Raw genomic sequence first — 23,225 nt, forward strand, 5'->3', positions numbered from 1 at the left:
AACCAACAGAGGTATCCCAACAACAATCACAACACACGGCACAACAATAACACATGGTACAAAAATCGCAGTCAATCCCACAACAAGTGCCACATCAAATACCACAAAAAGTTCCCCAACAACAGGGACCTTTCTGTCTTCTAGGTGGCAACATACCTCCACCACCTAGTGACACTTCATCAGACTCATCAGACACAAAAATGTCAGAACCAAGTAGACATAGTTCTCGCCACAGCAAACAGTCTACTCATAGACACAAAAGACTTGAAGGAAAGACCATCATGCAAAACCCCAATGAAGAACTATTACAACAATTCAAACAATTTTCCAAACAAGTCGAGGCATTGGGAGTCCAAAAGAAATAGGCTCTATATACAGAAAGGGACCTACGTCCTAACCCATTCGATAAAAGTTTGTATATGCCTCCATTCCCAAAACACTTTGAAGCTCCAAGGTTTGAAAAATATCGAGGAAAAGGCAACCCTATTGACCACATCAGAGAATTTTGTGCTTCATGTACTGAACTCAGTGATGAACCCACTTACCTTATGAGATTGTTCCCTCATTCTCTAGGTGGGCCTGCACTTGAATGGTACTCCAAACTTCCTGGTAATATCAAATCTTGGTCAGAACTAGCAGACAAGTTTATCTCCCACTTTGCCTTTAACATTACAAATGAGGTGACACTTTTTGATTTGTGCTGAACTAAACAAAAGACAGGAGAATCATTCATCACATTCTTACTGTGTTGGAGAAGCTTAGTTAGTCAATGCTCACTAGATATTCCTGGAGAACAAGAAGTAAACCTATGCATTGAAAACTTAGTCCCAGACTTAATGTATGAACTCAAAATCAAGAGTCCAAGCACCATTTCTAAACTAATGAAAAAGGGGCTAGTATTGAAGATGCTCTTATCCATAAGGGATTCCTCAAGATAAACAAAGAAAACACAAACACCAACTCATCTAATGACAAGGCAAAATTTTTCTCCAAAAACAAGAATGTGATAAATGATGGTATTGTGGATGCTCACACAATTAGCACAGCACAACCTCAATTGACTTTGAAAGGTGCAAACCCTACAAATTCACAAACTCCTAATCAAAAAACACCTCAACAACAGAAATCTGAGACTTCCACACAAGACAAAAGACATCCTAGAACCAAAGACAGAAAATTCACACCATTGGGAATACCACTTGAGACTGCATTACAACAGTTACTGACTAATAACTTCCTGCAGCTACCCCGAATCAAAGATGAACCATTAACTAAAGCAGATTGGTGGGATGACAAAAAGTATTGTGATTACCATCGCACCAAAGGACATAAAACTTCATCATGCTTCCAATTGAAACATGCAATACCAGACCTTATTGATGATGGTGTAATCACAGTTGATCCATCACTGTTAGCATCCAACTCTGATCACACTATTTTCAAAGATCCTTTGGGTATTCATGACAAAGAGAAACCCTCTAGTTCAAACTCAAACTCACAAGGTAATGTGAATTACACATGCACCGGCTATGACTACACCATCAATTGCTTTAATGAGTCTGACTTTCACATATTCACATTCACATTGAAGGCTGAAGACCCTTGTTGTGTTGTCACTACATGCCGTAGCAAGATCACCCTACTTGGAGCCCCATCTAGACCTACTGCTTCTACTAGACCTGTACCCCCATCTAGACCTACTGCTCCTACTTCATCTGATTATAGCCTTGTTGAACAACTCGGCAAAACCCCTGCACAAATATCCATTTTGGACCTACTGCGTGCATCCCCCCAACACCAAAAGATCTTGGAGCAAGCCCTTAAAGAGTCAGTTGTCCCAGATAACATTGATGTTGCCCAGTTCCAAGCCATGGTTGGGAACCTATCCGCGTCACAACATATCACTTTTTCACCTTGAGATATTCCTAAGGACGAACCTAACCATAATGATCCCCTTTATCTCGAAGTCTTCATCCATAATGCCAAAGTCAGACGTGTCTTAATAGATGGAGGAGCAAGCCTGAACATCTGTACTCTTAAGGTTTTCAAAAATTTGGGTTATTCTGAAGACGATGTGGATCCCTCTCAAAGAATCACAATAAAATCTTATGATGATGGTGAACACTTCAATAGGCGCATCATCACATTACCTGTCAGAGTTGGTCTGGCTATTGAAGACACATTGTTCCATGTCCTAGACATCGAAATGAATTGCAACATGGTACTAGGACGCCCTTGGCTTCATGCTATGAAAGCACTCCCTTCTACATATCATCAATGTTTGAAGTTTTCCTCTCACAACATAGAGGTTACCATCCCCGGTGATCCAGATCCTTTCCAGTTTTGTGCTAATCTAAGAGATGCTACTGCATTCCAAATCCCAACAAACAATGAAGCACAACCCACAAATCCCTCTAAGTATGTGGATGCCAATATACTGTTTAGTAAAGCCAAGGAAAAGATAAAGATTGAAGACAATGGGTGTGGAGGGTACTTTATCTCTCAAGTCTCTCACATTAGGGAGTCACCACTTTCTCCCATCAGCACCAAGAATGATACTTCTATCAATGAGAATACATCCATATGTATTGAGAAAGCAAAAGCAGAACAAGAACCCACTTTGATATCTCCTAGAAAGTATGGACTTGGGTTTACCATCATACAGAAACAAGGCTATGATGGCTATAGTGGTCTTGGATCTCAAAAACAAGGAATCAATGAACCTATCACTACAGAAGGATGACCTCCTAGTTTAGGGCTTGGATTTAAACCATTACGAATAGGTCCTCCTAGTACCACGGTATCTACATGTAAGACTATGGATGTTTTGAATGATGAAAAGGCATCTGAGGATATCCCACCTAAAACCAACAATCCTCTAGCTTCTGAGCATAACCCCAATGACCCATTTGAATCAAATACGCATATATCTACCTACAACCAAAGCCCATTCAACACTAATGATGACATCTCCTCAAGTTATCCTGAACCTTTGGATTGGGACCATCACGGACCACCAATTTTTTATCGATTCAACAATGATGAAACTCTTATAATAGACTTTGAAGGCATTATGACTAAAGATTATAAAGAAGCAGTTTCTCCTAAAGAGAACACATTGGCATACTTTGGGGAGCCTACTCCACCTTCTACTTACAAAGCAAAAAGAGAAAGAAATAACAAGCATAGGTCTCTTGGTGAACATCGAAAGGCACTATTAGACTATAAAAACTCAAAAGCTAAGTAGCTCCCAAGGATACAAGATGAAAAATATGATGCCATGAATATCAATGTTCCAACACTCAACATGCCACAAAGTCTTTTGGAGCTCTCTCAATCAGCGTTCATGCGGAAGGTCATTGGTCTCAACCCTCCCAACCCTCCCTTATATCCCTTTATTTATCCCCAAATCCAGCTACCTAATTTGTCCAATAAACTAAATCAATCCTTTATCCAACAAGCCTTTGCATATGTCATCATTAGTGACATCCCACATATCCTTAGATGCCTTGATTCGCGAGAGATAGACATTTTCTTACATACGGTACACGATGGTATATCTCGAGGCCTTTTCTAGTGGTTTGATTTTAGCTACAAACTCGAAACAAATCCTATGTAGTTATGGCCAGTCATGGATTCAGAGCTCATCAGCTAGCAGCATCAACAACAGATATCTTCTCATTCTTGATTCCATCTAAAAGTCATGAAAAAATATCAAAAAAATTGCAAAAAGCCTTGAAAAAATACTAAAAAAATAGCAAAAAGTCACAAAAAAAGAAAAAAAATGGATGCCTTGATGAAAACCTGGCAAACAGGCATCTTGGCATGAAAATTTGAGTCAAGAGAAAAATTTTGTCCAAAAGTGAAAACTTGGCAAACAAGCGCTTTGGGCAAGTACCATGGTGAAAACCTCGCAAACAGGCGCCATGTGTAATCAGTGTTGCTCCTCCATCTATCAGGATTCCATCTGGTCTTTTCCCCCTCTATCATTCCTTGATCATACCCTTCATATAGCAAGACATCCTTGGTCCCATATCATGGCTCATGAACTGGTTAATTTCCTTTGTTACCTTGCCTAAGCATCACTAGTCTGCACACACACTTTGTCATTGGCCTTTGTACATAGTTTGTGTCTTGTCTAGGGGCATATTACCTACATGGTGCATGAGTTTGAATTTGAATTGGGTGCATATCCCTAAATACTTTTTATCCATTAGACCTATCACATAACGAATTGGAGCTAACACTTGTTTATGCTTATACGATCCTGAAAAAATCCCTAAAAATCATAAAATGTCTTGAAAAAATCACTAAAAATCACATAATGTCCTGAAAAAATCCTTAAAAAATTCAAATATGATCCTAAAAAAATCACTAAAAATTATAAAATGTCCTGAGAAAATCACTAAAAATCACATTTATGTTCTGAAAAAATCCTAAACATTCAAATATGATCCTGAAAAAATCACTAAAAACCATAATATGATCCTGAAAAAATCACATAATGTCCTGAAAAAAAAATCCTAAACATTTAAATACGATCCTGAAAAAATCCCTAAAAATCATAAAATGTCCTAAAAAAACCCTAAAAATCATAAAATGTCCTGAAGAAACTAGTCACGCAAAAACATCAAATATCTGAAAAAACCCCTAAAAATCACAAAACCCATCAAAAATTTGCAAAAAACCTTGTACATACTCACTGTGGATAACCACCCCTTTTGAGTAAACACTTGCACTTTGCAGACTGGAAATCAAAGCACTACACTTCAATGCCAATCACACTATCTAAGCAACAGGAACCAACAATCAATCCAACATGTCACTATGAACTTATCAACTGAACCCACAAATAGTGCTATCACATTATCAACCTGTCGAACACCATCTAAAAACCTAACACACTAAAAAGCAAGCAATAATGGACAAGGATAGCTATTGGCTCATGTTGTTTAGTGAGTGATTTTTATTTTATTTTTGCTTTGTTTTTCTTTGATCATGTTCCTATGCCACTCGATGATATAAAACTAATCTATGAGGGTGGTCAGGATGGTTCATGCTCATCTTTTTCTAATTCTGTCTATTACAATGTACCTTTGAGAGTCTGGGGCATGTACATATGACTTAGAAAGGACAAGGTCATTCTTTGTCTGTGTCGTGCTTGTTTACACAAAAGGCTTGCATTTGCGCTCTAGCCCTTTATGCCATGATGTGTTGCATTCCATTTGTCATATCAAAATAAAGCTCCATTTGACATATAGTGCACTTTCTAGAAGCAAAAGTCTTTCCATCATACTAACATCTCCTCATCTCATCTTTCTTCGTCATCTCATTCTCCATCACCATGATCATGTCTTCTGATTCACCAAATCATCTTCATTTTGCATTCATGCATTCTTGCATCATCCTACGCTATCAATCAACTTTCTATGGCTTTCCACCTAGTTCAACCTCAGTCTGACATTTGTCTCATCATCTTTGACCAAATACTACCATTTTTAATGATTTCCCTCATTCTTTGACATCTTTCACATTTTAGCTTTGATTTTCATTCCGTCAGTTGCTATGGTTTTGTCTTCTTGTTGTCAATAAATTGACTCATCATATGCTTATCTTAGTTAATTTCTCAAGGGGGCACCCATATATATCATCCCTACTAGGGCATGTTGTGGCTTTCTCATCAATTATTCTTTGATACAACGCTCTAAATCACATTGTATCAAAGAGGGGCAAAATGTAGACGCTCAAAAATGGTTCACATCTATGACATTCATCACTTCTTCACACTAATTTGTCCCATTTTCTCATTCTAATAACTTTGATCTTTTGGCCTGATTGACCATATTTCGTCATTTGTATCCCCTTTCACATCAGTTTCATATCAACTCGAAATCATATCAAATCAACTTGGAATCATATCAAATCAACTCAAAATCACCCCAAATCAACCCAAAATCACTCAAAATCAGTCCTAATGAACCTGAAACATATCAAACATCCCAAATCAATCATCATTTATCTACTCCTAGGCATTGTTGTGGCTTTCAGTGTCTTGGAAACCTATCAACTTATCAATCTTATCAATATGACCTTAGTACTGTCATGGCTCTCAGTGCTAGGTCAAACTATCATTCATGTCATTCAATCTTTGACATTGTTGAGGCTTTCAATGTTAGATCATGGCATCATCAACCATTTTAATAATATTGATAGTGTCTGTCAATGTTATTATGATCAAACCTTATCAATCAATTTCAATCCTGTAGCATTTACAATGTTGGTTAAATGTTACATATCAATTTATTCATGTCATGTGTCCTTCGCATGTTATCAATTTTGATCTATCAATTAATTTGACCATGGTTTTGGTCTACCTTTTTATCATCTTATTCGATATCCATCATCGTCACACTTTCATCAAAGGATACGGTCGCATTCATTTAATCAATTTGGCCAATCATCTACTAATTTTCTCTATAGGATTAAATAACCCATAATTTAATTCTATTATTCTCACTAATTATTCTTCCTGATTATCATCCTCAATTAATTAATTTTATTAATTAATTGATTCATTATCTGCAAACCGTGGAAATTTACAATTTCCGAAGTTCTATTTTCCATCATTAATTCCATTTTCTACTAATTCTTATTTTGTGGAATAAAAGTATTTTTAATTCAAATATTCCATAAAATATTGCGTCATCATGACACTTGGATGTGACACCTCATGGATCCTCCTTTGACACTTGGCTGAGACTTGTCATAATCAAATATTATTACCTCTTACACATGTCCCTATTTGGCTTATTCGTCATAAATTCTTGGCTTTAAGTGGGTTGAGGAATCTTATGACGCGTCATAGATTCTCTTCCAAATTTGACTCTCATGTGTCATAGAATCCTACTTTTGGCATATTCTGTCATATGCATCATAAGAATCTCTTGCCACATCGCATGTCTATGGGTGACAAATCCAATGCTCTCACCCTACATGAAAATTATAAAATGAACACTCTTTCTCTAATTTTGGGTGTCTTGAATGTAGAATGCTTAAGTCTTGAATCCTTGAATCTTTGAGTTTTTGAGTCTTTACTAATTTGCATTTTGCATTCTCTCTCTCACATAAAATCACACTTCAAGTATTCTCATGGCATTATCACTATCATAGGCTTTTGCTTCAATTTTGTGTGCGCTATAGGAAACTTTGGAGCTACAATCATTTGGAGAAGAAAGAAGGACATGGGAGCTACAAACGGAAAAGGGATTTTTTGATTATGTTTTCTTTCTTTTGTTTAGTTTGGCTTTCATGGTAGACTAGTGGGTGCTAACACATGATTATTGAGTTTGTTATTTGCTCATAGTATGTTATGCTTTTAGCCCATTTTTCTGGTCCTACACACCGATATTAATTGCAATTTCTCTAAATGATTTTAATAGAAGCAACTCTGAGAAACAAAAGTCAACAAACTTTTCAGACTAGCGTGTTAGAATAGTTACAAATCTTGGTTATACCCTAACAATTGCATTCTTCTAGCTTCTTTTCCACTTACTTTCATTTTTTCTATTCTTGTTAAATATTCACAGTTTGGAGGCATGAATCGATGAAAAAATTTCTATAGAGCTTGGTCTCCTTCTATATGCATCAATAAAGGATTCTTTTGGCTCCTCATTTTCACCTTCATTTGCTTCTGTTATTGGTTTAAAAAATTTGTGTGAAACATTTAGATTAACAAATTTTCTACTACATTCAACCAATGGAAGTTCTAATAGCATATGACATGTCTCTTGAGCTCCAACATCTCTTTAAACTATAGTTTTAGTTAAAAGTTTCATGTATACCTTTGAGGCAAAGTGATCAAGATTCTCTATATTGGACAAACACATTAGCATTTGATGGTAGGTTTTTGAGTTTCTCTCTGCCTTTGCTGCATATTTTTCAATGTACCTAATAATTGTATGCTCTGACAAAATTGGCTACAAATAAATATTAGCTCTCCAAAACTGGAGAATGTAACAATTGTGTGAGTTAACTCTATTATCATTTCTAGCTGTCTCAAACTTCTTTTCACCAGTTTCAATGCCCTCATATAACTTTGAACCATTTAGATTTAGAGGCCAAGGGGCATTGTACCTATACATTTGAAATAAATTATTTTATATTATAGTAAATAGTCAGTAAATTTATATTCTATATGAAATACACAATTGAAATAATTTCTACCTACAAGCCATTTTTCCTTTCTTTTTTCTAAGACATGCACCCTCCTTACACATTGTATGCCTTTCAACAGTATTTAGAATTTCCTCATAATCTCAATCAAAATCTAGATCCATAAGTTGTCTCATGTCTCTTAAGCATGGATATTTTGAAATTTTTTGAAATCCCTGAATCAAATCACTTCTAGTTTAGGAATTGTTCAACATAAGAATAAAAAACTCAATATTAAAGACAAACATAATTTATAAACTTATTGTAGATATGCCTACATGTTATGTTGGTGAGCATTAGCTCTTGGATTCCATGCATGAACAATCTTGTTACAATAATTTCTAGCTTCATTTACTTGTTCTTCATTATGCCAATCTATTAAGTCCATATTTGGAGCACCATGAAGCCATAAAAAACCATGTACATGTGGAGACCCCCTATGTGGCCATTCATATCTAGACCAAAAGTTTTTAACATTCAATCCCTTTTCTAATATCTCCTTTAGAAACATGGTATGTCTGAGGTGCATGTAGTAAGTGACAATGTGAGGGTAGTCAATAACATTTTGTCTTCTCCAATTCTAGCCTTCTTTTGGGTTATTAGGTGGAGTTTCTGGCATTAGTGCATGTAGATCAGGCCAATACATATCAAATGCACTTAATGTAAAGAAAATTGTAGGTCTCCCTAATTGCTTAAGCATGTCACACAATTCTCCTTGACTCTTAGTCCAATATGACCTTGTGCCTCTTAAAGTTGTGCTAAATTACATCGATTTATTAGCAAGATGAGAATTTAGTACATGTTCCATATGTTCTCTCAATTCATCTATGGTAATTGGAAATTCTTGGATATGTCTTTTTACAAATATAGAACTAGAATTTTGTGCTCAGTGTCTCATTATCATGTTCAACATGTAATGCCAAAATCTAGGATGTTTACCAAATTTATAATCTCTGAATTGAATAAGATATTTCACATATTAATGTAAAAGTACTCGTCTCAATCATGGCTCTAGCCAATCCCTTTCTCCTTTAGGGAACAATGTAGGAAAAGCCATATCCAATAATCTCGGTGTTACATATTCGTTCATTGGAGATGCAACAATTAATGGCCAATCAATCGACCCTAAAGGATCAATATTTGGGTTTTTAACCCATACATGTATAAATTCCATTTCTTTTTGAAGGTTTGGTGGTCATGTTACCATAGATGTTGTGTAATTTTTATTATCATCATCTTCCTCTATTTTAGGTTGTACTGACAAGATATCATTTGATTTTGAGTCAAACTCAAAATGAACTATCTTTATCTTATTGAAAATATTGCAGTCTCTATCTTGTTCAACATCATCCAAAGAATGATCATTTACTTTGACATTAGAATAAAATTTATCATTATTAATCTTATGCTTTAGTGCCTCATAAACCCGATCTCTGTTGACTGTAAATTCATAATTTGTACCTCACTAATCCTTTTTTCGGACAATTATCATTGGCAACTCTTTCATCAGACATGGAAGAGTTATATATATTCTTTCTATATCTTGGGGAAAGCTTATTGTGTGCCCTTTGTATTTATATTGTCCCTCTATTGCATGTGTCACCTACAATATTGGATTGACACATGAAATCAATATCTCTTCTACCTAAGTTAAATCTGCAAGTTCCTTTGGTTGCGAGTCTAGACCCATATTGTTCAATGTAGAGAATCTATTATTTCCTTTTTCCTGTTGACATCTTGAACACATCAGACCTTCTCTTTAACATCTTACTTTTATGCCAGGATAGTATTCTTGACACATATAGCACATTTTTGGGTGTACCAAACTATCAAGTTTATGTCAAAAAAGTAATTGAAGGTTATGAAAACTATAACCAAAGAATTCGTGATAATTCTCATCCATTTGCACATTACAACTATGAATTTTTTCATTATTATTTTGAAGTTGGAGTGCCTATACTATATTCTTTTCCCTTCTTCTATCACTTCTTTTTCTTTCTTGTTGGTTTTGGTTCAGCCTTTGATGTTTCCTTTCTGTATCATTCATTTGTTCATAGCATCTCTTTCTACATTCCCTTTGATAATTTCTTCTATATTCTCTTTCCTCTATGACATATTTAGCGTTTATATTTCTAGTACAATTGTGTGTGTTAGTTTCTATTTCAGGCACTATGTGTTGTTGTGGAGTTATTGTACAATCCATTTCACTCAAATTTCCATCTACTGAATTGTCATTATTCATTCCTACAATATTCATTTCTTAACTTTCTTTGACAATTCATTTGCTAGGGTAAAAACTTTGAATTCCTCCTTCGATTTCATTCCTTTGATCTTGTTCTCTTCTCTTATACTCTCCTTCACTTCTTTGTCTTTCTTGTTGGTTTTGTTTCAATCTTTGACATTCCTTTTCTATATCATTCATTTGTTTATGGCATCTCTTTCTGTATTCCCTTTGATAATTGCTTCTATATTCTCTTTCCTCTATGGCAGATTGAATACTTATATTTCTAGTACAATTGTGTTGGTCAATTTCCATTTTAGGTACTCTGTGTTGCTATAGAATTATTGTACAGTCCATTTCACTCACATTTATATCTACTTAATTGTCATTATTCATTCCTACAATAGTTGTTTCTTCACTTTCATTGTCAATTCATTGGCTAGGGTACAAACTTTGAATTTCTCCTTCGGTTTCCTTCCATTGTTCTTGTTCTCTTCTTTTATAATATCCTTCATATTCCCTCATGCATTCAATTTCATGCCTATGAGAGTGAGAGTCATAACTTATTGTTTAGAGATGATTCCCATTTTCTCCTTTGATGGAAACCAATTTTTGTGGACATATATTATTAGGCATAGTATCTATATTTCCTTCAACAGTGTTTGTATCATGTAATTCTTCATGCAATCTTGTTATTTGTCTTCTAGAATATCTTCCCTTGTCTTGTTTTCTTTGTCTATACTCTCTTTGATACTCCCTTCTATGTTGTCTCTATTCTTCATTAGTTTGAGATCCACATACCATTACTATGAACATCAAATGATTAAATAAGAATATTTCTAATATAAGATTAAATTATGTGATATTTAATATAGATAATTTGGAAAAGAAAGTTTTTAAAATACTATTAGATAGTTGTAGACAAATTTAGAACTTAGTTATTATCAACAACAATAAATATGAAACAAGAACATAAACTCAAAGTGGATATATAATATATATTTTATCATAATATACTTTACAAAATACTACTAATTTTTCTACCTCGTGTGTATCATAAATCATTTTAAAAGTTAGTATTCTATTAGTCGTTCAATTAATAAATAATGATAATTTATTAACACCCAATTTTTTTAATTTTTAAAAAAACCAACATATAAAATTTAATATACAAAACTTGTTCCATTTATTCATGTGATATACAAAATTGTCACATAAGTATAGAGAATGCACATAAAACATTCTATTTTTCTTCAAATAAAAGAAATAATTACATTGTAAAACATATGTTTTGAATGAAATGTATTGCATTAGAAATTCTTAATAAAGAAATAAAAATCATATAACACCACTATGTATATTTAATTTTAACAAAAACTCTAGACAAGAATTACATTTTATTATTTTTGTGTAGTTTTAGCCTCATATGTCCTAATGACTTTCATTATTTCATCTTCTTCCAATCCTAGCTAATACTTCATCTTCACTTGTATAAATGTAAAAACTCTTTTCATCTTTTTGGTTGTTTCATCCATTTGTATGCAATCTTTTTCAAATTGACAAATAGTAAACTTGTTTTTCATCAAATTCTCAATGTCCTCTTTACATGACAATTTTTGAATTGAGTTTGAAAATTGTTGAAAAATGTGTTCTTTAGATTTAACATTCAATGGACATTCCCAAAAAGGACATTTGAGATCTTCTTGAAACATTTGAATTAGTGATAAACTATTTTTTGACATATCCTTAAATGCATCCATTTTCTTGTTACAAGTTTAAAGTATCCTTTTCCTCATGTTATGTGTTGTAAGCAACTCTGAATGAATCTATTTGCTATGTAAAATGCCCAAATCTTGTAGTTGGACATGGGAGGATCTTGTCGATGTTCTAAAAATTAGAATTTTTTGTGTACAAACCAATAACTCTTTTCTAATTTTTTCATCTACATTCACACCATCATTTGCAATCTCCATTACATTCTCATAACATTTTAGCCCCCTATTTATGAATTGGCTACCCAAACATTGAAGTTCATATTTCCATTCTATGAATGCAGAACATATCGCTTCTGTGTCTGGATTATGAGACAATGGCAAGGAATGTGAAGGAGAAGAGAGTGCAACAGACAACTTCAATTGAGCTACAACTTGGAGGCTATTCAGGTGAAATTTTTGGATGAGAATTAGAAGTTGAATGTATAAAAGGTGATCCATGGGAAGTTGATTCTTGTACTTTTGTCATAATAACATATTCTTCCTCTAATCTTTTCATTTTCAATAGATCTACACCATTACTAACATTTGTATGCATGCCATGCACACATGTGTCCTTTGAAGAAATAGGATCAACCTTTTTTACTATCCTTGGAGTCATATGTTTATCATCATTGATCATAATTACATCAACTGGATTAGAGCCCTATGTGGTGCAATTTGACAAGTCAGCATAGGTATTGAAATTAAAGGATATGGCCTTTGTAACCATTCCATGGACATAAGAATGACACTCATAGTCCTATTTTCAATTGATGTATCCTCAATAATGTACCAATTAACTCTTGGGATATCTTTTTTTGAAATCTTTTCTGTAGGAAATAGAGGACTTAATCGATTCCCATCCTCTTTCATGTCATCATCTATATTCTTAAATTTACATGCTCTCATCACAACAATTCTTAATCTGCAATTTTCTACAGTCAAAATCTCCAAATTATTCTGACAGTTTGCCTAGTGGTCTTCCAAACATGTAAATGTTTGTAATTGTTCCCTAAACATAGATTGAATGTACCTATTGGGTCAAAATTACATCTTCCATTTCCAAATTTATAGATATAAAAAGGGGATAGATCTATTTCTGTTGTTTCACCAACATCAATATCTATACATGAATAACCACCAATTGTAATTGGGAAATCAAAAGAATTGGTTACCTGTGCACCATAATGTTTTATGACATCCACAATCTGTCTACACAATTCAAGTAAGAAGATTCTATTTGAAGGATACCTCAATAATTTTAATGGTATACCGTGATAACCCGAAACTCTTAAGTATGAAAAAGTTTGAAATTGAACATACCAATTTCCAAACTTTATTATTTCATTGCATGCTTCTATTGATATCCTTTTTCTTGCATCATTTTGAAGTTTTCTTATTATGAAATATAAGAATGCATCATTGACTCTGCAGAAATGTTTTTCACTTTCTATGAGTTCTAATTGTGGAAAACATTCATACACCCTTGGCTTTCTATTGCTAATATGTCCAACCCTTGTAAGACCTGGGTATTTCCCCTACAAAGCTAACATGTACACCAAATAGGAGGTCATGTAGAATTTCTTAGTCGATAACACATTCACTAACTGCTTGTCTAGGTTGTTGCTAATTATTGTAGCCTAGTGTATTTGTTTTTTTTATCATTTTCATGATAAATAGACACATCCATGGTTCAAAATTCTTTGCCTCTTTATGTCCATGCACCCTATGCAAGAGAGTGATATAATCTTTTACCTCTTCCCTAAACTTGGATTTATGCTTCCCTCTTGCCATCTTCTTAACATTGATATTTTGTTGAAGCAACAATTTTTCATGAACAAAGCAAATAGCTTCTTCTTTTTTCATATAGTACTTGTTACCTCTTTTCAAATCCATCGTCTCATATTTAGAATGTTCTTGTATAGAGAAAAAAATTCATATCATGATAGGACTAATATCCAAAATGGTTTCTCCATTTGGAGTGAAGGTTTTCCTTTTCTCTTTATCATAACATCATGCACATTGTAAAACCAAATCCACTGACTGCACAGAATTAGGGAATGCTCCTGCTTCAACTAAACCAAAAGCTACTAAGCCTTGTGAAAAAATTGAACTCTTCTCCACATTTCTTATTCTTTCAATGAATTCTAATATGTCAACATGACCTAAGTCAATATCCCCTATCTCCTAAAACTTGGAAGAAAATAAAGACTGGTAAATTCTTTTGTTATATTTGAACTTCATGATATTATAATTTCTTGAAGAAAAGAGAAAATATTGGATTTATAAAACAAAAAATTACTATAATGATGAACCAAACTAAAATTTAAAATAAAATATATATTTTTACTACATCAAAACTTTAAACTTTCTCATGAATTACATTTTAATATAACTTTTAATTTAATTTAAACAATAAACTCTAAGACTTCAAATAAAATATATGTAGTGCAAGCTCCTCTCCTCTAAAATTTACATTCAAAATTAAATAGTTCTAAAATTTCAAATTGAAACATCAACTATTTTGAAACCATAAATTATTAATTAAAATTTTTTGTTCAAATTTTGAATGCCTTAGAAACTATCCTAAAACTAAAACATCCTCCATTTGAAGGATCTAAAATATTTGACCGAAACCATTTGCGATTATTTTGAACTCTAAATGTTCTCCTAGAATATGATTTACTTTCTCTCTTAACATATGATTGACACAAGAACTTTAGATCTATATTTTTAATTCTAGGATTGTAAATATATTTTTGGAAAACAAAATGTATGACATGGTTTTACTAAAAAATTAGTCTTTTAAATCTAAAAGTGAGTCTTTCAAACAGATCATGTGCATTGAAAAATAGGCATTGAAAATTTACACTTACTAGTAACAAGGTCTTCTCCTCAAAGTTGATGTTTCTTTAACTTTCTGAGTAGTAATCGCAACCTAGAAAAGGAAAACTATGAGACAATTAAACATGTTATAACAAAATAAAACTTTGAATATCATAAAAATGTAAAATAGTAAAAGATTACCTACTTCTACAACAAATTTGTATTATAGAATAGGGAAGTCGTTAAGGTCTTAAGCTATCCCATTATTGAAATTAGTTATAATTTGATTAGTTTCAATAAATTTGTGTTGAAAACTATCATTGAAAATTCATAGGTTGGGTCCTCAAAAATTTCCTCTCTCTTCACAAATTTATGGTCCTTCACACATTTAAATTTAAGATTTCTCAATAAAATATATTGATGAAAGAAGTTGAATAATTTAAAATATTTCAAAAGTCTTGAAATAAATTAAATTAATTTAACTACTTTGATATTCACATTTTTAAATTAATTACTAAATTAATTAAATATGATAGTCGTCCATTAAATTTCTATGTTATATTCAAGATTAGCAAATAAAAGTTATTTTTTAGTTAAATTAAAGATTATTAAATAAAAGTTTAGTTTTTGTTATGTAGAATATAGTAAATAAATAAAATTTATGCATGAGCTATTTCATCAAAAAAAATATTTAATAATATAAAATATATAGCATTTAGTTATTGTTATAAATTAGATAAAATGAATAATTCTAACACTTAGTAAATTCAATATATATGAAAGCCAAAGCCATCTGGTTTACAGGGAAAGACAAGGTTACTTCTTCTCTCCCATACAACATATTTGGATTTTAAAATCTTCAATTCAGACCATAATTTTTTTTTGAAGTCTTGAATTTTTTCTACAAAGTATTATATGAAAAACAAAATGTATAAGATATTTTTACCTAAAAATTATTATTTTTAATATCAAAGTGAGTCTTTGAATCAAATCATGCACATTGAAGAATAGGCATTAAAAATTTACACTTACCAATAGCAAGGTCTTTACCTCTAAAATTTATGTCTCTTTAACTTTCTAAGCAGTAATCGCAACCTAAGAAAGGAAATTCAAACATGTTATAACAAAATAAAACTTTGAATATCAAAGATTATTAAATCAAAGTTTAGTTTTTGTTATGTGTAACTTTTTTTCCTTCTGCATGAACTATTTAATCAACAAAATAAATATAATAGATGGAGAACATGTACCAAAGCATAACAATTGGTTCAAATACATAAATTTAATAATCTAAGAAATATAGCATTTATTTATTGTAATAAATTAGATGAAATTATTAATTCTAACACTTAGTAAATTAAATTTTAGACCTACTAATCCAAATTGAAAAGGCAAATAATTTTCAATGTCAATAATAAATCAAATAACATAAATATTAACCATAGTACATAAAATAGTTAATTCAAATTTATAAATAAAATTGAAAAAGAATATTACCACTAAAGACTAACCAAATTATATCACAATTTTAAATTTAATAAAATCAAATTAAATTTAATTCCAATCCTACCATTGGATTAAAAAAATATCTAACCCTAAATATATTAATCAAATTTGACCATGTTAAAACCCAATCCTAAGTTAAATTCAACATTAGGTATATAGTTGAACCCCAAATAAAATTTAGCCTAATTCTTATCCTAGCATTGGATTAAAAAAATCTCTAACTCTAAAAATATTAATCAAACTGAACCATGTTAGAACCCAGTCATAAACTAAATTAAAATTTAATATTTTTTTTTTTTTCAAATTTGTTGTTTTGTCAAATACTTGATAAAGGACTTCAGACTTGATAATTTTATGAGTAATGGCATTGATTGTTCTTTGTGTCTCAAATTGCATTTATGCCCAACAATATGTAAGGTGCATATATAATATATATGAAACACAAATAATGTTCAATGTTAATAATAAATCAAATAACATAAATGTTAACCATGATACATAAAATAGTTAATTGAAATTTATAAATAAAATTGAAAAAGAATATTAACACTAAAGACTAACCAAATTAAATCATAATTTTAAATTTAATAAAAATTAATTTAATGTAATTCTAATCCTACCATTGGATTAAAAAATCCTCTAACCCTAAATTTATTAATCAAATTGAACCATGTTAAGACCCAATCCTAAATTAAATTCAAATTTAATATTTTGTTTTGTTTTCAAATTTATTGTTTTGTCATTAATGGTTATGCGACATAACCATTAATCATAAAATTTTCAAATCTGATATCCTTCAAATATTTGACAAAACAACAAATTTGAAAAAAAACAAAATATTAAATCTGAATTTAATTTAGGATTGGGTTTAACATGGTTCAATCTTCATACGTATCACAATGTGGAACTATTGTAATCACTACAAAGCCAAAATGGAAATATGTACTAGCCAATGTCTAAGATTTCATAATGGGAACTGAACAATTATACAAAGCTTTTTGACTAGATGCACATACAGGAAAATAACACTTAGGAATCATCCACACAAAAAAAAAGTGGTTACATGCATTAAGGAAATATATTTAAAATTTAAACTTACCAGTACAAACACCTATGAAATTATAGTTTATTTGATCCTTTCAAAAGCAATTACATCTGAAAGTCACAAATGCAAACAATTGTTACCTATAAAAAATGTAAATAATCAAAAATTAATTGATTAGAAAATGTAAATGATACAAAAAAAATTGATTAAAAATGTAAGAGAGGCTATATGAGAGGCGATACATAAAAAAATGAACACACACACACACACATATATACATAGACCAAATGGTAAAATGACTACCTACAGTAGGCTTTAAAATCAAAAGCCACAAAAGCAATACTCCTATGCACTCAAAAACATTAGTTTTTTCATGATGTCTGAATCAAATGTATTTATACAAAAGTATTTGGTTTCAATGATGCAATTCTTATTATTTGTAACGTCAAGAAGAAAATTGTAAGCACAATATAAGCCACAAATGTTAAATAATTACAAAATGAACCAAGAAATTTCCTACCTCTAGAACAATGTGCTCTATTGCAAATGGTGTTGTTGTTCCTACATTTTTTTTGCCCACCATTAGTTTTTATGATCTTAACATTAAACAAAAGCCATATTCGGACTCAACTACTACCAACCACTACTATTTGGAATGGTAAAATATTGAACTGATTAGGAGCTCATTTTCCAGATTCCATTATTTCATGTGATAAAATGTTTTCTAAAAAAAATCCTATATTAAAAACCTGGTTATCACTGCTATAATAGTGAATTGTGCTGCATTGAATCATTTTGACATTCAATTCACAAACTACATTACACTACTTTTAGATATTTAAAATAACAAAACTTATTCAAAGGAAAGAAATGGAGCTCAAGCCAATGGAAAATGAACATTATGGAAATCATATTCCTAAAGTTATTATTGATTTATGAGAAGTCGTATCATTCTTAAGATCTAACAATTGGATAAATAAATTGAGAGGATTACATTTTAAAAAATGAAAACAAGTCTAAAAATGGATGCTCCATGATAGATACGGTAATCCAAACAATTGAATATATTTTGTTCTTTGTTTTCACATCTAAAAGAAAATAGTAGCAATAATAATTTAATAAGGAAAGCATACTACTAAAGTGAATGGAACCAAATGCATAGATTGATTGAATCTTTGTAAGAGAACCCCTTGCTTCAATTTTGAACACATTAATATAAATAGTTTGTACCCTTCTTGAAGGCAAGGATAGATAAAACTTATAGATAAATAAACTACACATCTCCCAAGAAACCAAACAAGGGAAACCATGTATAGCAGAGGGCCACTCCTTCAAATAAAAAATAGCTTATTCAATTTTAGCTCAAAAGTGTCTGATGAAAATTGAAGCAGTAATTAAGACACATCGCTCTCCAGTCCTAGGAAAGCCATAAATCATTTACTTCAAATCTGAATGAATATATTTGATCCATGATAATAATAAAATTTTTAACAATCAATCTTGAAGAAAATAAATACATTGTTCTCCCTCTAAGAAAACCTCACCATGAAAGCCACATAGAAAATATTTCAAATTGGAAAGGGCTTGTGTATCGCAAGATTAGAAAATGTTGATAAGAATTGAACAAACAAATGGAACACATTGTTCTAAATTCTTGAGAAAGAAAACATCATTACTATGAATGGAGTTCACAACATGCCGAATAGTTTCTAGAACTGAAAAGCACAACTTGACAGCACTAAAACCGCCAATTGGAGACTCAATCATTTGAGAAGGTTTATAAATAGGAACTTGACAACCCTAAAACTCCAGACTAGGAGATTTCATAGCCAATAAATTTTGTGCTAATAACCTAAAAATGTTAAGTAAATACCATATGATTTTTTGTGTTGGCCGCTTCTACACAGGCTTGGGGTGGCAGGGGGTAAGTCGTGGTGCCAAAAGGGGGGTATAAATGGATACCTTTTTTTCTAAAATTAGCAATTTTTGAACTTCAACAAGAATTTGAAGATAGTTACACTCAAAATTTTAAGATATGACATAAACAAAAGTAGTAGTTCTTTGAATCTAGTTTCTAAACTTCTAGTTTTTTTTCAAAATGGCTTAGTTTTAGGTCCTCAAAAAAGGGGGCCACAAAAATTGGTACTGTTTATTCAGAAAAAACATACCATAGTACAAATTGTGGCCCCCCAAAAATTTTAACTTTTCTTTTTGAAATTATTTAATAGCTCTAGTCAAAAGTTACTTAACACTATGTAGTTTATCCTAGATTTTTTGGGTAATTTTATAATGTGTATTTTTTTATGAATTTTTTAATTGGACACATCCCAAAAATGTGAAATATTTGTGTGCTCCCCTTAGAAATTATTGAAAACTAATTTAAAATCAAAACTTCTTTTTTCAAAGTGTGTAGAATGGAGTCTAGTTTCTAAAAAACTAAATTGTTGTGAAATTCGATGGACAAGCTAAAATCTACAACCGAATTAGTACATGTTGGTTTTTGACAAAAAATGGACATACATTCAAATAGAAAATAAATTATATAGTTATATAGCTAACACAAAGACCTACAATGTCATCTAACTTGATTTTGTCGATGCTCAACCATGAGGAAACTTGAAGGGGAGCACACAAGAAAAATCAATTATTTTTTGTATGTTTGTAACAAAACATGTCTCAGACTAGTTTAGAGACTCCAAACCTTTGGGTTGGATCCCCAAGGAAAAACCAAGCCTTAGGCTTGGTAGAATGCAAAGCTTTGAATAGCGCATGCATGCTATAGTGTGTACATGCTATTTAAAAGTTTTTTAAATTCTAGTCTTAATAGTGTGTACGCGCTTTAGTGCGCACACACTACTAAGACCTAAATGGTAGAGTGAGAGTGAGAGAGAGGAGAGGGGGGATGGGAGTGTGTGTGTGTGTGTGTGTGTGTGTGTGTGTGTGTGTGTGTGTGTGTGTGTGTGTGTGTGTGTGTGTGTGTGTGTGTGTGTGTGTGTGTGTGTGTGTGTGTGTGTGTGAGAGAGAGAGAAGGGGATGGGAGAGGGGAGAGAGAGAGAGTAGGGGATGAGAGAGAGAGAGAGGAAGTGTGAGAGAGAGTAGGGGGTGGCAGAGAGAGTAGAGGATGGGAGAGAGAGAGTAGGTGGTGGGAGAGGGAGTAGGGGAGAGAGAGAGAGAGAGAGTAGGGGACAGGAGAGGAGAGAGATGGGGGATGGGAGTGAGTGTGTGTGAAAGAGAGAGAGTAGCTAGAGAGAGAGTAGGGGTGGGAGAGAGAGAGTGAGAGAGAGAGAGAGTAGGTGCTGAGAGAGGGAGTGGGAGAGGGAGAGAGAGGGGGGATGGAAGAGAGTGTGAGTGTGAGAGTAGAGGGTGGCAAAGAGAGAGTACAGGATGGGAGACAGATTGAGAGTAGGGGATGGGACAGAGAGAGGAGGATGGGAGCATGTGTATGTGAGAGAGATAGAGAGGGGATGGGTGTGTATGTGTGTGTATGAAAGAGAGAGTAGGGGATGGGAGAGGGGAGAGAGAGATTACCTTGAGAAAGAGAGAGTAGGGGATGGGAGAGAGAGAGTAGGCAGTAGGAGAGAGATTGGGAGAAGGAGAGAGGTGAGGGATTGGAGTGTGTGTAAGAGAGAGTAGGGGATGGAAGAGAGTGTGAGAGTGTGAGAGAGAATAGGGGTGGCAAAGAGAGTAGGCAATGGGAGAGAGAGTAAGAGTAGGGGATGGGAGGGAGAGAGAGAGTAGAAAGGGCAAGAGAGAGAGAGAGACATTAGGCAATGGGAGAGGAAGAGAGGGGGGGGATGGAGTGTGTGAGAGAGATCTAGAGAGTAGGGGATGGGAAAGGAGAGAGAGAGAGAGAGGGATAGGAGTATCTATCTATGAAAGAAAGAGAGTAGGGGATAGGAGAGGGGAGAGAGAGAGAGAGAGAGAGAGAGAGTAGGGGATGGGAGAAAGAGTGTAGGTGGTGGGAGAGGGAGTAGGAGGGGAGAGAGAGGGGGAATGGGAGTGTGTGTAAGAGATCTAGAGATTAGGGAATGGGAGAGGAGAGAGAGGGGGATGGCAGTGTGTGTCTATGAAAGAGAGGGGGGATGGGAGTGTGTTTTTGTGAAAGAGAGAGAGAGAGAGTAGGGGATGGGAGAGAGAGAGAGAGAGGGGAGGGGATGGTAGAGAGAGAGTGAGAGAGAGAGAGTAGGTGGTGGGAGAGGGAGTTGGAGAGGGAGAGAGAGAGGGGGGGATGGGAGTGTGTGTAAGAGAGAGAATAGGGGATGGGAGAGGGTGTGAAACTATGAGAGAGAGAGTACGGGTGGCAGAGAGAGTACAAGATGAGAGAGAGAGTAGGTGGTGGGAGATGGAGTGGGAGAGGGAGAGTGACAAAGAGAGAGGAGGATGAGAGTGTGTGTGTGTGAGAGAGAGAGAGAGAGTAGGGGATGGGAGAGAGAGAGTGTGTGAGAGAGAGATAGTAGGTGGTGGGAGAGGGAGTGGGAGTGGGAGAGGGAGAGGGAGAGAGAGGATGGGAGTGTGTGTAAGAGAGAGAATAGGGGATGGGAGAGAGTGTTAGACTATGAGAGAGAGAGAGTAGGGGGTGGCAAAGAGAGAGTATAGGATGGGAGAGAGAGTGAGAGTGAGAGTAAGACGTGGGAGAGGGAGTGGGAGAGGAAGATAGAGAGAGAGAGAGAGAGGAGGATAAGGGTGTGTGAGTGAGAAAGAGAGAGTAGGGGATGGGAGAGGAGAGAGGTGGGATGAGTGTGTGTATGTGTGTGTGTGAAAGAGAGAGTAGGAGACGGGAGAGGGGAGATAGAGAGTAGGGGATGGGAGAGAGTGTGAGAGTGTGAGAGATAGTAGAGGGTGGCAAAGAGAGAGTATGGAAAGGGAGGGTGCCATAGGGCAAGGATCTTTGATAGGGCATATCTCAGAGCTCATGAAAGGTATGGATGTGATTCTAGGTGCTATAGGACCATGTTGTAGAGACCTACAATAACCTCTCTCACTTTTTGGAGATCTTACTCCATTTTGATTTTGCGACACCATCTCGGGTGATGCTAAAACTCATAGTGTTGGCCAGTACAAAGTTGCCAATTGCCAAATCTCCCTTACCATTCATCATGGTATCAAATTGTCTATTCTATTAGCTTGAGGTGGCCAGCTAAACCCTAGCCCCAAGCTTGTCCCATTCTATTGAGAGCTTGAATGTTCTCAGGCATGCCCAATTGAAACATCCCTAAGAGTCACTAAATGTCATAGGGAAATGATCTTTGATGGGGCATATCTTAGAGCTCGTGCAAGATATGGATGTAATTCTAGGTAATTTAGGACCGTGTTGTGGAGACCTACAATAACTTCTCTCACTTTTTGGAGATCTTAATCTATTTTGATTTTGCGATGCCATCTTAGGTGATGTTGAAACTTGTAGTGTTCGCTAGTACAAAGTTGGCAACTGCCAAATCTCCCTCACTATTCATCATGGTATTGAACTGCGTATTCCATTAGCTTTGAGTGGCTGTTTAAACACTAGTCCCAAGCTCCTCCTATCTCATTGAGTGCTTGAACATTCTCAGGCATGCTGAATCAAATCATCCCTAAGAGTCATTAAATGTTATAGGGAAACAATCATTGACAGGGCATATCTTGAAGCTTGTGTAAGGTATGGATGTGATTCTTGGTTCTATAG

Source organism: Cupressus sempervirens, chromosome 2 (assembly GCF_028749045.1).
Source record: "Cupressus sempervirens isolate cs-2001-9-10 chromosome 2, ASM2874904v1, whole genome shotgun sequence".
Lineage (NCBI taxonomy): Eukaryota > Viridiplantae > Streptophyta > Pinopsida > Cupressales > Cupressaceae > Cupressus > Cupressus sempervirens.